The sequence below is a fragment of the Arachis ipaensis genome, chromosome B10 (genome assembly GCF_059453495.1).
Source record: "Arachis ipaensis isolate K30076 ecotype BB chromosome B10, ASM5945349v1, whole genome shotgun sequence".
In the NCBI taxonomy this organism is placed as follows: Eukaryota; Viridiplantae; Streptophyta; class Magnoliopsida; order Fabales; family Fabaceae; genus Arachis; species Arachis ipaensis.
The window spans coordinates 20,069,297-20,081,688 of NC_142435.1; the positions used below are offsets into that span (position 1 = coordinate 20,069,297).

The following is a 12,392-nucleotide window of genomic DNA, read 5'->3' on the forward strand; positions in this document are numbered from 1 at the left end:
CTTCTATGAGAAATTAGGATGATTCCTCCATGAAGGATTGTAAGTGTTTCCATAGGATTCTCCCATGTAATTCACCTCTTCCATTGTAGGATTCTCAGGGTCATAAGCTTCTCCTTCAGAGGAGGCTTCTTTAGCACTGCCGGATGCAGCTTGCATTCCAGTCAGATTCTGAGAAATCATATTGACTTGCTGAGTCAATATTTTATTCTGATCCAATATGGCATTCAGAGTATCAATCTCAAGAACTCCTTTCTTCTGAGTCATCCCATTATTCACAGGATTTCTTTTAGAAGTATACATGAACTGGTTATTTGCAACCATCTCAATGAGTTCCTGGGCTTCTGTAGGCATTTTCTTCAGATGAAGAGATCCACCAGCAGAGTGGTCCAATGACATCTTGGACAATTCAGACAGACCATCATAGAATATACATAACATACTCCATTCTGAAAGCATGTCAGAAGGACAGCTTCTGATCAATTGCTTGTATCTGTCCCAAGCTTCATAGAGGGATTCACCTTCCTTCTGTCTGAAGGTTTAGACTTCTACTCTAAGCTTTTTCATCTTTTGAGGTGGAAAGAATTTGGCCAAGAAAGCATTGACCAATTTTTCCAAGAGTTCAGGCTTTCTTTAGGTTGTGAGTCCAACCATATCCTAGCTCTGTCTCTTACAGCAAAGGGGAAAAGCATAAGTCTGTAGACCTCGGGATTAACCCCATTGGTCTTAACAGTATCATAGATTTACAAGAATTCAGCTAAGAACTGATGAGGATCTTCCAATGGAAGTCCATGAAAATTGCAATTCTGCTGCATTAGAGAAACTAATTGAGGCTTAAGCTCAAAGTTGTTTGCTCTAATTACAGGAATTGAGATGCTTCTTCCATAGAAGTCAGAAGTTGGTGTAGTAAAGTCACCAAGCATCTTCTTTGCATCTCCACCATTGTTATTGGGTTCGGCTGCCATGTCTACTTCTTTTTCAAAAATTTCTGTAAGGTCCTCTCCAGAGTGTTGTGCTTTAGCTTCTCTTAGCTTCCTCTTCAGAGTCCTTTCAAGTTCAGGATCAGCTTCAACAAGAATGTCCTTATCCTTGTTCCTGCTTATATGAAAAAGAAGAGAACAAAGAGAATAGTGAAATTCTCTATGTCACAGTATAGAGATTCCTTTATGTGAGTATAAGAATAGAAGAATAGAAGAATGAGAAGAGAGAGGAGATGAGTAATTCGAACAGAGAAGAGAGAGAGAGGGATTCGAATTATGAGAAGAAGAAAAGTGTTAGTAATTAAATAAAATAAATAGAAAGAGATGAGAGAGAGAGTATTCGAATAATATTAATTAAAAGAAAAGAAAAATATTTTTGTTTTTATTTTAATTATAAGTTAGAATTCGAAATTTAAGAAAAGAAATAAAATAAAATTAGAATTTAAAATAATTAGTTAATTAAAAAGAATTTTGAAAAAGTGGTTAGTTGTTTTCGAAAATTAGAAGTGGAAAAGTAATTAGGTGGTTTTGAAAAAGAAAAGAAATAGTAAACTTTTTAAAATAAAGTCAAGTGGTTAATTGAAAAAGATTTGAAAATAAATTTTGAAAAGCATAAGTCTGTAGACCTCGGGATTAACCCCATTGGTCTTAATAGTGTCACAGATTTGCAAGAATTCAGCTAAGAATTGATGAGGATCTTCCAATGAAAGTCCATGAAACTTGCAATTCTGCTGCATTAGAAAAACTAATTGAGGCTTAAGCTCAAAGTTGTTTGCTCCAATTGCAGGAATTGAGATGCTTCTTCCATAGAAGTCAGAAGTTGGTGCAGTAAAGTCACCGAGCATCTTTCTTGCATCTCCACCATTGTTGTTGGGTTCGGCTGCCATGTCTGCTTCTTTTTCAAAAATTTCTGTAAGGTCCTCTCCGGAGTGTTGTGTTTTAGCTTCTCTTAGCTTCCTCTTCAGAGTTCTTTCAGGTTTAGGATCAGCTTCAACAAGAATATCTTTATCCTTGTTCCTGCTCATATGAAGAAGAAGAGAATAGAAAAGAAGATGAATCTTCTATGTCACAGTATAAAGATTCTTTTATGTGAGTATAAGAATAGAAGAATAGAAGAATGAGGTAGAGAGAGAATAAGAGGAATTCGAACACAGAGAGAGGGAGGGGGTTCGAATTATGAGTAGAAGAGAAGTGTTAGTAAATAAATTAAATAAATAGAAAGAGATGAGAGAGAGAGTATTCGAATTTTAAAAGGAGGGAGAAGAAAAATATTTTTATTTTTATTTAATTAATTAAGTTAGAATTCGAAATTTAAGAAAAGAAATAAAATAAAATTAGAATTTAAAACAATTAGTTAATTAAAAAGAATTTTGAAAAAGTGGTTAGTTGTTTTCAAAAATTAGAAGTGAAAAAGTAATTAGGTGGTTTTGAAAAAGATAAGAAATAGTAAACTTTTTAAAATTAAAACAAACAAGTCAAGTGGTTAATTGAAAGAGATTTGAAAATAAATTTTGAAAAGATAAGAAGTTAGAAAAATATTTTGAAATTAAGTTTTGAAAAAGACATGATTGAAATTTATTTTGAAAAAGATTTGAAAAAGAAATTTAAAAAGATTTGATTTTCAAAATTAAAGTTGATGACTTGACTAATAAGAAACTAAAAGATATGATTCTAGAATTTAAAGATTGAACCTTTCTTAACAGGAAAGTAACAAACTTGAAATTTTTGAATCAAAACATTAAATGTTAGCAATAATTTCGAAAATTATGAAATAAAATTAAGAGAAAGATTTTGAAAATTAATTAAAAAATTTTCGGAAAACATGAAAGAAAAATGAAAAAGATTTGATTTTTGAAAAAAAGATTTGAAAAGATAAAGTTTTTAAATTTGAAATTTTGACTTGACTAATAAGAAAAACTAAATTTTGAAAATTTTTTACTAAGTCAACCCAAAATTTTGAAATTTATGAGTAAAATAAGGAAAAGATATTATTTTTGATTTTTTTTTTTGAATTAATGAAGAAAGATAAAAACAACAAAATGACACAAGACATAAGAATTTAAGATCAAAATAAATAATGCATGTACGAACACTTTGAATGTCAAGATGAACACCAAGAACACTTTGAATGTCAAGATGAACATCAAGAACATATTTTTGAAAATTTTTAAGAAAAGAAAGATATACAAGACACCAAACTTAGAACTTTTTAATGTTTAGACACTAATAATTTGAAAATGCATATGAAAAACAAGAAAAGACACAAAACAAGAAAAATTAAAGATCAAATACGGAAAATCATCAAGAACAATTTGAAGGTCAAAGAAGAACACAATGCATAAATTTTTTAAAATCTAAGAAAAATTAAAAACATGCAATTGACAACAAACTTAAAATTTGACACTAGACTCAAACAAGAAACACAAAATTTTTTTGGTTTTTATGATTTTATTAAATTTTTTGTATATTTTTCGAAATTATTTTGGAAAAAAAAATAAAGAAATTCAAAATTTTTAATAAGAATTCCAGGATTTGTGCAATGTTAGTCTAAAACTCCGGTCCAAAAGAATTAGACATGGCCAAATGGCCAGCCAAGCTTCAGTATAGCAAATACAGATATGTCCTTTCTACAATGGAAAGTGGAAACCTCGATCCAAAAGATTAGATATGACTTAATAGCCAGCCAGGCTTCAACATATCTCATGAAGCTCTAGAATTCATTCTTAAAAATTCTGAAGAACAAAATATTTTTTTTTTTGAATTTTTCGAAAACTAAAATTTTTTTTGTATTTTTTTCGATCATAAAAATAAAAAGCTTAAACATAAAATAAAATTACCTAATCTAAGCAAAAAGATGAACCGTCAGTTGTCCAAACTCAAACAATCCCCGACAACGGTGCCAAAAATTTGGTGCACGAAATTGTGATCACACTTTTCACAACTCCGCACAACTAACCAGCAAGTGCACTGAGTCGTCCAAGTAATACCTTACATGAGTAAATGTCGATCCCACGGAGATTGTCGGCTTGAAGCAAGCTATGGTCATCTTGTAAATCTTAGTCAGGCGGATTCAATTGGTTATGAGTTTTGATAATTAAAAGATAAATAAAATATAAAATAAAATAAGATGCTTATGTAATTCATTGGTGGGAATTTCAGATAAGCGTTTGGAGATGCTTTGTTGCTTCTGAACCTCTGCTTTCCTATTGTCTTCCTCCAATCATGCGTGCTTCCTTCCATGGCAAGCTGTATGATCCCCTCGGATGAAAAATACCAGGTACGGCTTCTGCACGGCTAATCAACTGTTGGATTTCTCGTCTTGGATGAAAAATACCAGGTACAGCTACCGCATAGCTAATCATCTGTCAGTTCTCACTAGCGTCGGAATAGGATCTCTCTATCCTTTTGCACACTGTCATTGTTCCCAACATTCGCAAGTTTGAAGCTTGTCACAGTCATCCCTTCCCAGATCCTACTCGGAATACCCCAGACAAGGTTTCCAGATCTCAGGAATGCTGCCAATTGGTTCTAGCCTATACCACGAAGGTTCTAATCTCACGAATTCAGATACTCTGTTGTCAGGAGAGGCAATGCAAATCGTGGATTAGAGACCCAAGAGAATATACTCTGGCTGTCGTCCAATGACTACGTTGAACATCATGTAGACCGCTTGTGGTTGTCAGGCACGCGGATCTTGGTTAAGCGAGTAACGAAGATAGTGGGTGATTGTCACGGGTCACCCCTTCATTCTGACTTAACTGAATTAAGTACAAGAGTATATCTTGGAGATGAAGTAGGCGTGAATTGAAAGAGAAACAATAGTACTTGCATTAATTCATGAAGAACAGTAGAGCTCTGCATCTTAATCTATGAGGTGTAGAAACTCCACCATAGAAAATACATAAGAAAAGAAGGTCTAGGCATGGCCGTGTGGCCAGCCTCCAAATTTTATTCAAACCCTAAGATGAAAAATTATAAGAATACAATAGTAAAAAGTGCTATTTATACTAAACTAGTTCCTAGGGATTACAGAAAATAAGTAACTAAGTGTAGATAGTGCAGAAATCCACTTCCGGGGCCCACTTGGTGTGTGCTTGGGCTAAGCATTGAGCTTTACACGTGCATAGGCCATTTCTAGAGTTAAACGCCAGCTTGGATGCCAGTTTGGGCGTTTAACTCTAGTTATGGTGCCAGTTCTGGCGTTTTACGCCAGAAAAGGGTCTCTGGTTGGCGTTTAGACGCCAGTTTGGGCCATCAAATCTCGGATAAAGTATGAACTATTATACATTTCTGGAAAGCCCAAGATGTGTACTTTCTAACGCAAATAAGAGCGTGCCAATTGGGCTTCTGTAGCTCCAGAAAATCCACTTCGAGTGCAGGAGGGTCAGAATCCAACAGCATCTGCAGTCCTTTCTCAGCCTCTGAATCAGATTTTTGCTCAGGTTCCTCAATTTCAACCAGAAAATATCTGAAATTACAGAAAAACACACAAACTCATAGTAAAGTCTAGAAATGTGATTTTTGCATGAAAACTAATAAAAATATAATAAAAAGTAACTAAAACATACTAAAAACTATATAAAAATAATGCCAAAAAGGGTATAAATTATCCGCTCATCACAACCACAAGCGGTCTACATGATGTTCAACATAGTCATTGGATGACAGCTGGAGTATATTCTCTTGGGTCTCTAATCCACGGACCGAGTCTGTGAGATTAGAACCTTCGTGGTAGAGGCTAGAACCAATTGGCAACATTCCTGAGATCCGAAAAGTCTAAACCTTGTCTGTGGTATTCCGAGTAGGATCCGGAAAGGGATGACTGTGATGAGCTTCAAAATCGTGAATGTTGGGCGCAGTGACAGTGTGGAAAAGGATAGAGAGATCCTATTCCGACGCTAGTGAGAACCGACAGATGATTAGCCGTGCGGTAGCTGTACCTGGTATTTTTCATCGCTACGAGAAATCCGACAGTTGATTAGCCGTGCAGAAACCGTACTTGGACCATTTTCACTGAGAGAATCATACAGCTTACCATGGAAGGGAGCACACATGATTGGATGAAGACAATAGGAAAGCAGAGGTTCAGAAGCAACAAAGCATCTCTAAACGCTTATCTGAAATTTCCACCAATGAATTACATAAATATCTTATTTTATTTTATGTTTTATTATCTTTTAATTATCAAAACGTTATAACCATTTGAATCCGCCTGACTAAGATTTACAGGATGATCATAGCTTGCTTCAAGCCGACAATCTCCGTCAGATCGACCCTTACTCACATAAGGTATTACTTGGATGACCCAGTGCACTTGCTGGTTAGTTGTACCGGAGTTGTGAAAAGTGTGATCACAATTCCGTGCACCACATACTCATAAGTCCCTTTTCACCAAATACCTCTATATGACCCTAATCCATATCTCCTATACCAACCACCTTTTGAGCCATATGAGCCACACATAGAACCACCACAATTCCAATACAATTGCTCTCAAGAACCACCTCAACACATACCATCTCCATACCATTACCAAGAAGAACCACCTCCCTATTATGAACCCTTCCTCCAAAATGATGAACCCTCCTATCCACCCCAAGTCCCAATGGATGACTTTCTTACTTTGCTACTTCAAGGGCAACAAGACATGCAAAGGAGCACACTAGAAATCGTGGATACCTTGACCAAGGTAGTAAGCACTTTAGCCTCCCAATACGCATGCACTCAAAGTACTTCCATGGCCACATGTGAAGAATCAATTGAAGAGCATAGCATGAAGGAGAGATTGGAAACTCTGGTGGAAAATGAGGGATATTATTTTGTATTGGAGCAACTGGAGGAAGCCATGATTGTTGAAGAAAAGGAAGAAGTGGTTGAAGATTTAGGAGATATTGAAAGTCCATGGGAATGTAGCATCATGGAGCACTCTTCCAAGAAGCTTGATATTGATGTTGAGGAGGGTGCGCAACCTCCAAGGCATATCATAGTTAGAGACTTGGAAGAGGTTTATCAAGAGATGGATTCAATTATGGATGAATTTTTATCTACAATTGAATTCTTTCCCAGTGGACATGAAGTTGAAATTATAGAAGAATGTTCACAACCGCCCATACCCTTGGTGAGCAATGAAGAAGAGAGTGAATCGGAAGAGAGCTACCAAAGGGAAAAGGTTGAAATTGAAGAAGCTTGCAAAGAAGTGGAGATAGTCAAGGAAGAGCACAAATGAGTAGAGCTTGCAAGATCATTGGGACCACCCCTTCCTAAGTCACCATCTTACACAACATTCAAGTGGGTAAAATTTTTATCCCTAAACTTTACTTTCTCACTTGAATATGGTTTGATTGAAGATGATGGTCAACTTAGATCTCTTTGTGGAGTTAAGAGTAGGAAAGAGTTGTGTAGTGGTTGGAAACGTCACTCTAAGTTCATGATGGTTGCATGCTCAAAATTCAAGAGCAATGGTTGGTGTAGAACCGAATTGCATGGGTCTAGGAGAATATTTGGATGCCTAAATAAGAATTCACAAACCTTGTCACCCGGATCTAACGATGGTAATCAACAACAAGATGGGTGCAAGAACAAGGTTTGGGACCCCGGAATTCAATTCCACAATCAACACTCTTGGGGTCTTGTTACTTGCTCGAGCTTACTTGAAGGCTTTATGCGCCTAATTTGGGATCCCGATGGTCGTTGGAGATGCAAACAACGGTGGGGATTCAAGGATGAGTACAAGCACAAGCCACCATAGCAAGGACCCTATTAAATGTCCAACTTAAGGATTTAAAATAAAAGTGCTAGGTGGGAGACACCCCACCATGGTAAAATCTTTCCTTTTTCTCTTTTGTAAATATTGGTAAAAATTAGTTTAATTTCATGTTTTGATTGATTTGTTGCATTTAGTTAGTATTCTAGTATGTTAAATAAAGTTTTAGGGTGTTTTGGTAGCTGTTTGGAGGTTTGGAAGGATTGGTTTGGTGCAAAAACATGAAAATTTTAAAAAACAGAGCACCAACCCACGCGTAAGCGGGCCTCACGCGTACCCGTGCATAAAATCATTCTCGACCATCCACGCGCACGCGTTATACACGCGTACGCGTGAAAGCCACAATCCCACCCCCAAGCCAAATTCCAAAGAGTTGCGCCTACACCATGCACGTCTTGTGCCTTTCACACAAGTGAAGTCATGAGTATGCATACACGACGCGTATGTGTCGCTCTCAAAATAAGCCATCAACGCGCACACGTGACACATGCGTCCGCGTCACTTCTGCTGCACCATTCCCACGCGCACGCGTGACATACGCGTACGCGTAGATGCTCTTCCTTCACTACGCTTCTTTTCTTCTCCTCTTTTCATTTCTTCCCTTCTTCTTTCCTCTTCTCTTTCTTCCTCCCTTCTCCTACCCCTCGTCCAACACTTCCAAACACCATTTTTTTAACCACTTCTTTTAGTTAGTTAATTAGTTGTTTAATTAGTTAAATTTCATTTCATTTTCTCTTTTTCATACTAAGTATTGGATTATTAATCTTGTTTACTGTTCATTGCTGCTAATCATTGATAAGATGTTATTTTAACATCATTGTTGTTAATATCCATTGTTGGATTCCATTGTTGAGGCTATATTTTGTTACTTGGTTTTGAGTTTTTCATGCTTGATATCCTTTCATACCAAGCGAATGAGAATTGCCTTCAAGCTCTTAAACCTTTTTGAATTGCATGATTTGGCCACCATGTAATTTAAATCCTTTTCCGTGATTAGGCAATCTCTTGATGGATGTTGTGCATTTACCTTAATGCATTGTATTTCTTGATCATATGCATCCATATGTGTTTGGCTTGAATACTTTTGCGCTTCTCTATAGCTTGTTTCAACTTACAAGCTTATTTGAAGTATTTCGAGCACACTAGAATGAGTAAAGTACGCGTCCTTATTTGTGTAATTGTGACATAGCTCTCTATGATAGTGTGTGTGTTCTAAAGGGCGCCTAATTTAGAATTCACATACCTCGTCTTTCTTAACGTCACACACTAATTCACTTACTCAATTTTAGTGATTTACCTCTTTCCAACAATTTATGCCTCCTTGCTTTGTATTTTCTCATCTTATGGTGTTATTTTCTATTTTTCACGATTGATGCACTACAAGCAAACATGGAAGCGGGAGAAAGAACACGCAGCACCGGTTGACCTACCAGTTGAAGGTAGTAACCCGGAGAATCGCCGTACCCCCTTGCCATCTTTGGATGCACTGAGGATGGTGCAAACTTTTAAGTGTGGGGAGATTGTCCGATCGTTCGGTGTTCTTGGGTGACAAAATTCAAATCTCAACACATTTGCATGTCATTTTTAGGTCTTTTAGGATTTATTTTAGTGCATTTTCTTATTTTTGCATATATATACATAATAAGCTTAGTCAAACAATGAAATTTCCAAAGAACTTATCTATAGGGCACCACCCCAATTGATTGAAATTTTTTTTTGTGGAACTTGCTTGAATTATATATTTTGTAGAGCATGTTTTGAGCTAAGAACACAAGCATGTGAGATTTGAGCCCAATTGCGTGGTTACATCTTATAACCACTTATTTTTCTTCTTGTGTGCATTATTCTCTTTCTATGATTGTGATCCTTGATTTATTTAATTCTATATGTCCATTACTCCTTGTATTCATGCATTTTATATGATTGAGGCCATTGTTTCATTAGCTCACTTACCCAAATAGCCTACTTTTTACCTTCTATTGTTAGCCAATTTTGAGCCTATGCTTAACCCAATTGTTCTTTATTTTAGCACATTACAAGCCTAAAGCGAAAAATAATAAAAGTCCCTTGTTTGGATCTTTGATTGGCTTAGGCTAGTGAGAGTGTTCATTATTCAAGTTTGGGGAGATTTGGGAACATTGGTGGGGATAAAAGGGTGCTTTGTATTTTTATATTTGGGAATTGGGTACATGCTCATGTATTAATCAAATGTGCATTGATGCTCTTAGAAAGAAAAATGAGAAAAACAAAAGAAAAAGAAAAGAAAAAGAAAAGAAAAAAATATGGAAAAGAAAAGAAAAAAATAATATAGAAAAATAAAGAAAGAAAAGAAGAAAAGAAAGAAATAAAAAGGGGATAACATGCCCCCAAAGTAAAGTTCAATAAGAATCAATGCATAAGTGTTGTGAAATGAAAAGAAAATGCATGAGTATGTGAAAAAGTGAAGAATGGGTAGTTAGGTTAGCACTTAATTGTATAGGTTGTTATATAGGTTAGGTGGGAAAGTCTAGGCTAATCAAAGATTCAAATTCTAGTCCACTTAATCATATATGACCCTACCTTGACCCTAACCCCATTACAACCTTTGAGAAAGACCTCATGATAAATGTATGCATGCATTGAATAATTGTTGATTGTTAGATGAAGAACAAATCTTAGAAAGCATGATTAGGGGGGATAGAGTGAATCAACCCCTAAACACTTGAGTGACTAGAGTGTTTACATGATTTACATGTTTTCAACCCCTAAACATGATTTACATGTTTTCACCATAATCATCCGTATTCATGCAAGTTTGTAAATCTTTTTTATAGTTCAATGCAATTGTGGGTTGGATTTGATTCCTATTGCTTTAGCCCTTATGCTTACACATGTTCCCTTGGAAGTTGATTTATTTTGACCGAGCAATTGCATTCATATAGGTAGTTGCATTTAAATAGTGTGCATATAGTCTAGTTGCATTGAATAAATGTCATACCCCTTACTTCATTCTTGGTATAGCACGAGGACATGCTATGGTTTAAGTGTGGGGAGGTTGATAAACCCCATTTCTAGGGTTTATCTTGTGCTGAATTTAGAGCATTTTATCAACCTTTTCTCACATTTATTCAATGAAATAGCATGGTTTTCTGATTCTTCCTTAATTTGTACTTAAATGTGAAAACATGCTTTTAGACCTTTAATTTGATGATTTTAATTCACCTTTGATTCCACTAGATGCCTTGATTTGTTTGTTAAGTGATTTCAGGTTGAAAAGGCTAGGAATGGATCAAAGGAGTGAAGAGGAAAGCATGCAAAGTGGAGAACACATGGAAAAAGCCAAAGATTTGGATGCAATCATCCACGCGCACGCGCACTATACGCGCACGCGTGGATCGTGAAAACCCTAGGGACCGCACGCGTCGGTGCTGGCACGTGATTTTTAAGTGAAAACGTGCCCAGCGAATTCACAGGGGCTGGGGGCCCAATCTAAACCAACTTTGGCGCCAAAATGCTTAAAAGAACCAAGGATTGAAGGGGAGAGTCATCAATTCATTCATTCCACTACTTCACACATTAGGATTAGTTTAGAGTTAGTTTTAGAGAGAGAAGCTCCACCTTCTCTCTAGGATTAGGATAATAAGCTTAGATTTAGGTTTTAATTCATGCTTTCATCTACTTCTACCTTCCAATTCTTTGTTGTTACATCTTGTTCTTCTATTCTCTTGTTGTAATTTCTTCTATTTTGTCTCTATACTTTGTTGTTGATCTACTCTTGTTTCTTCTATTTTCTTTTAATGCAATGTGAGGTAATTCATGTTAATTGTATTTTCTTTGATTGTTGTTGTTAATTCTTTGCAATAAATTGTTGTTAGATTTCATTCTTGTTGTCAATTTACTATGCTTTCCTTTTATGCCTTCCAAGTGTTTATCAAAATGCTTGAAAGGATGTTAATGTAGAATTTTATGCTATTGGCTTGGGAAGGTAACTTAGGAATTCTTGAGTTACTAATGTCCAAGTGATTGATAATTGGTAGCCATTGACTCTAGCTCTCATTAACTCAATTAGTGAATAGCTAGGACTTATGGACTTTGATTGATATAGCTTACTTGACTTTCCTTTACTTGTTAGAGGATGATTTAGTGGGATTGATCCTTGCAATTATCATATTGTGGTTAGTGATAAGGATAGAGATCCTTGACAGCCAAACCTTGCCAAGACCTTTTTGTCATTTGATTTCCATTGCCATATACTTTTCTTGTTTTCTATTCAAAACCCCAAAATATACATGTCTATAACCAATAACAAGAACACTACCCTGCAATTCCTTTGAGAGATGACCCGATGTTTAAATACTTCAGTTATTAGATTTATTAGGGGTTTGTACTTGTGACAAACAAATTTTTGTATGAAAGGATTATTGTTGGTTTAGAGACTATACTTACAACGCAATTTCATTAGTGAAATTCTAAACCGTCAAAAATCCACTCATCATTTATCTCTACGTTAATGAGATCAGTACACTAATTGAATAATATCAAACAGGCACCCTTGTATCTCTATGTTAATAAGATCACTAATTAGATTATAGCAAACAAGAAATCATTAATCACTATGTAAATAAGATCACAGGTTGGATAATTCGAAGCTGTTAATATGAAATCTAGATTTA

General features: G+C 35.7%; 1 non-coding gene across 1 annotated transcript; it reads left to right on the forward strand.

Annotated features, from left to right (window-relative positions):
* Window positions 1-450: 450 nt before the first annotated feature.
* On the forward strand, window positions 451-558 carry LOC148579343 (small nucleolar RNA R71). The gene has a single exon (XR_015895514.1). It is a non-coding gene; the product is annotated as a small nucleolar RNA R71 (small nucleolar RNA).
* Window positions 559-12,392: the final 11,834 nt, after the last annotated feature.